Source organism: Callithrix jacchus, chromosome 18 (assembly GCF_049354715.1).
Source record: "Callithrix jacchus isolate 240 chromosome 18, calJac240_pri, whole genome shotgun sequence".
NCBI lineage: Eukaryota > Metazoa > Chordata > Mammalia > Primates > Cebidae > Callithrix > Callithrix jacchus.
This window is the reverse complement of record NC_133519.1, coordinates 9,688,108-9,693,372: the sequence shown is the minus strand read 5'-3', so window position 1 is coordinate 9,693,372 and position 5,265 is coordinate 9,688,108.

The following is a 5,265-nucleotide window of genomic DNA, read 5'->3' as shown; positions in this document are numbered from 1 at the left end:
AGAGATCCAAAATTGACACCCTATCGTCAAAATTGAAAGAGCTAGAGGAGCAAGATCAAAAAAACTCAAAACCCAGCAGAAGACAAGAAATTACTAAGATCAGAGCTGAAGGAGATTGAGACACGAAAAACCCTTCAAAAAATCAATAAATCCAAGAGCTGGTTTTTTGAAAAGATCAACAAAATAGACAGACCACTAGCCAGATTGATTAAAAATAAAAGAGAGAACAACCAAATAGATGCAATAAAAAATGATAAAGGGGAAATCACCACAGATTCCACAGAAATTCAAACCATCATCAGAGAATATTAGAAACAACTATATGCGCATAAACTAGTAAACCTGGACTTCATGAACAAAACACCAAAAGCATTGGCAACAAAAGCCAAAATAGACAAATGGGACCTAATGAAACTCCACAGCTTCTGCACTGCAAAAGAAACAGTCACTAGAGTGGATCGGCAACCAACAGAATGGGAAAAAATTTTCGCAGTCTACCCATCTGACAAAGGGCTGATATCCAGAATTTACAAAGAACTCAAGCAGATTTACAGGAAAAAAACAAACAAGCCCATTCAAAAGTGGGCAAAGGATATGAACAGATACTTTACGAAAGAAGACATATATGAGGCCAACAATCATATGAAAAAATGCTCATCGTCACTGGTCATCAGAGAGATGCAAATCAAAACCACATTGAGATACCATCTCACGCCAGTTAGAATGGCGATCATTAAAAAATCTGGAGACAACAGATGCTGGAGAGGATGTGGAGAAAAAGGAACACTTCTACACTGTTGGTGGGAGTGTAAATTAGTTCAACCATTGTGGAAGACAGTGTGGCGATTCCTCAAGGCCTTAGAAATAGAAATTCCATTTGACCCAGCAATCCCATTACTGGGTATATATCCAAAAGACTATAAATTGTTCTACTATAAGGACACATGTACACGAATGTTCATTGCAGCACTGTTTACAATAGCAAAGACCTGGAATCAACCAAAATGCCCATTGATAATAGACTGGATTGGAAAAATGTGGCACATATACACCATGGAATATTATTCAGCAATCAGAAATGATGAGTTCCTGTCATTTGTAGGGACATGGATGAATCTGGAGAACATCATCCTCAGCAAACTGACACAAGAACAGAAAATGAAACACCGCATATTCTCACTCATAGGTGGGTGATGAAAAATGAGAACACATGGACACAGAAAGGGGAGTACTAAACACTGGGGTCTATTGGGGGGAAAAGGGGAGGGCCAGTGGGAGGGGGAGGTGGGGAGGGATAGCCTGGGGAGAAATGCCAAATGTGGGTGAAGGGGAGAAGAAAAGCGAAGCACACTGCCATGTGTGTACCTACGCAACTGTCTTGCATGCTCTGCTCATGTACCCCAAAACCTATAATCCAATAAAAAATTAAAAAAAAAAAAAAAAAAGACGACCTAGAAAAAAAAAAAAATGTTTATCTCACCCAAAAGACCGCTTCTCAGAATCATATTTAACCACATACCTGGGCACTGTGGTCTAGCTAAGTTGACACATAAAATTAACCACTACACTGTCTCTATATTATTCACTGACAGTTTTTCTTTTTTCTTGCTATTTCCACAAAGATTTGCCCACCTGAGACATATCATCATAGCTAACAGAATCCTGCATCTTACGGGCATCCCATACAGACCTATAATCTCAGAGCTATTGGCATATATTTCCTCAGTTCACCTGTTACGTCTCATGAGCAGAAATTAAGCTATTTGGCTTTTAGACACTAAATGTGATTCTTAGACAATGATTTTTCCTCTCTCTCTCATTTGTACATTGTCAGTTATTTTTTGCCATCGGTGATCAACATGGAATTCTGGTTTTGATTCTATGAAATGAACATCTGGGTGGAGTGGTTAACTGGGATGCATTCTCTGTAGGTGGTGGAGGAAAGCTTATCTAGTGTGTGAGTCTGTTTTAATGGGCTGTTTGTTTGTCCTGAGACTCTCAGTACTTCCTGGTATTTGAGTCTGCAGTGTTGAGATGTGGTTCACATCTTATCTATCTAATACTAGGTAAACTCCTATGGGTCCAACAGGTGTCAATATCTGCAAAAGTGGAATCCACAAGGATGATCTTTGTACACAAGGGTTTTCCCTTAAGAACTCTGACTTCCATATATTGCTCTAGCTAAAGGGGATCTTGGAACAGAATGAAAACTGAAATTCTGGCATCCAATATTCTACTTTTTTAGACTAAAGTTCCGAAACCCTATACCCATTAATTTCCCATTCTTCCCCTCCTAGCCCCTGGCACAACCACCATTCTGTTTTCTGTCTCGATGAATTTGACTCCTCTGGGTACTTCATCTAAGCAGAATCAAACAGGCCTGCTCCTTTTGAGACTGGTTTATTTCACTCAGCACAGTGTGCCTGGGTTCATTTATGCTGTAGCGTGTGTCAGAGCTTCTTTCCTTTTTTAAGGCTGTATAATATTCCATTGCGTGTATACACCACATTGTGCTTATTCATTTACCTGTCGTTGGACATTTGGGTTGTCTTCATTTTTTAGCTATTGGGAGTAATAGCGCTGTGGATGTAAAAGTATGAATGTCTCTTTGAGTCCCTGCTTTCAGTTCTGTTGAGTCTATACCCAGAAGGAGAATTGTGGCATCATCATCATTATTTTTAATATTTTGAGAAACCACCATATGGTTTTCCACAGCAGCTGTACCATTTTATTAGGTTGGTGCAAAAGTAATTGCAATTTTTGCTGTTAAAAGTAATGACTAAAACTGCATTTACTTTTGCACCAACCTAATACATTCCCAGCAACAAAGTGCACAGGGGTTCCAGTTTTCCGCATCCTCATCAACACTGGTAATTTTCTTTCCTTCTTTTTAAAATAATAGACAGCCTTGTGGGCTTCACTTTTAACTTCCATTTTCTTCTTGAAATCTTGGAGATTGAGCAAGGAGGAAATGCACATCTTAGTGGAGAATTCATAGCTACCACCAAGCCTAATGGCTCAGAGCAGGGGTTTGGAGGACAAATTGTCTGGGTGAGTCCTGGCTCTCACTGTCCTAGAGATGATGGGGCCCTTGGAAAGGTAAGTTCAGCCTTTCAGTCCAATGTTCTCATCTGCAACAAGGGGTTGTAATAATCAACACTATCAGTCGGGAGCAGTGGCTCAGCCTGTCCCAGCACTTTGGGAGGCCAAGGCAGGCAGATCACCTGAGGTCAAGAGTTTGAGACCAGCCTGGCCAACATGGTGAAACCCGTCTCTACTAAAAATACCATAATTAGCTGGGTGTGGTGGCAGGCACCTGTGATCCAGCTATTCAGGAGGCTGAGTCAGGAGCATCGCTTGAACCCGGCAGGCAGAGGTTGCAGCGAGCCAAGATTGCACCACTGCTCTACAGCCTGGGTGACAGAGTAAGACTCCAACTCAAAAAACAACAAAAAACAAGCAAACCAAAAAACAACACTATCTTACAGGGCTGTTGTGTGGACTAAGTAAGTTACTCCACAGTAAAGCACTCAGGAACCGCCAGTCACAGAATAATGCTCTTGAATCAGTTATTACTATTATTACTATCATTATGTCTTTGTTTTCATTTCTAACTGTACCTGTGAGAACTTCCAACACTCCCGAAAATAAATTAGAAGTGTTCAGTGGTTTGGGTGACCTCTTCTCCCCACATTCATGGCCAGGTTTCTGAAAAACTGGCTACTTGAAGGGTCTACTCAAAGTGCAGATGTAGAATCCTATAGCAGGGTCTGTCCTCCTACAGGATCTCTGTTAGGGCATCAGGGGACTGGATCCAACCTCATCAAATTCCTGGACCCTGGACAGGCGTGATTGTTTAGCTGATGGTAGACAATCTTTTGCACATGAGTCGAGCAAGAGCCTTTAATCCATTCAAACGTAACCCAAGATTTACAAGAAAAATGCAAGTATGTACCTACCAGGGACATCTTCTCTTCTTTTGTTTTCTTCAGAAACCAAAGTAGGAAAATTTGATTTGCCTGGAATGTGTAGATTTCCTCTTTCAGTTATGATGGAATTTTGTAGCAAACCAGCACTTCCTCTGAAAAAAAGTAGATAAAATCTGGTTTAAAGAAATTCTGTTTGAAGTCTTTGAAAAGCTGGGACCCACAGGGCCAGCTACAGAAAGTGGCGTGGGGGAGACAGAGAGAGAGAGAGAGAGAGAGAAGCTCTTGGAATGAAACAAATTTTGCCTCCTCAGGGCATTTGCTAGTTCCTGGCAAGGGACAAGAGGGTGAGAATCTGGGGAGAGGGAGTGGTTAAGAGAGAAAACAGCAGCACTTTTAGTAACCTCGTGGGGGTGGGGAGAGGTAGACATGTGGAGCTGTCCAGGTATTCTGACTTGAAAAGCCAAGATTCTAGAGTGAATTGAGGCGTGAACTGAACACTTGGTAAAGGTTTTCCCCTCGTGGCATTTGCAAATTCAGCTCTGTGCTGGAGAGAGGCTAGCAGAGAGTGGCTGACAGCAGCTTTCATTGGTAAGGGTGCAAAGGAGACAGAAATAAAAACCCAGTACCGTCCAAAAAAATGGTGCCTCTCAAATTGGGAGGCCTAGAGGTTTACAGCCCAGGAATGTGGGCAAAACAGATACAGACTGAGCCTTCCCATGAGTGCAAGCAAAGGCAGGTGGGTGGGAGTTTGGAAGGTTAAAATTGACTTCATCATATTAAATGAAACCCCTACACATTCCTACTGCAAGTGTCACATGGGATATATTATTTATTACATATTAAAGGTAATACAGCACGAGGCTAAATTTATTAGTCATAGTTAGATGTTCATACTCCAGTTTTGCTCACTATACTCTTGAAAGAATGTAGGAAGTGAAAACCTGGAGAGTTCCTAAAAAGGAACAGTAAGAATCACCAGAAGTTAAGAAAGAATCATTTAGGAAAAGCCACAAAAATAGTTTTTATTGAAACTGTCCTCAAGAAAATACAAGGTGCTGAGAAAATGCTTGGATGTTTTCAAGGAGCGGCACGCTTAGGTTATTTTACTGTGGTTAGAAATTGGTTGGTAACATAAGCAAAAGTGTGCACAAATATTAAAGCTGGCTGAGGAGGGGCGTCCTCCATGGATACAGGGACCTCAGGGCTGAAACAGGCAGCCTTGCACTGAGTGTGGGGGACTCGCCTGGGTTCTGGAGCTACCTCCACATTCTAATTCTGTGATTGTGACTCAAGAGCTGCCACCAAGTCTTCCCCATAGCACTGTTGCTGATGTCCC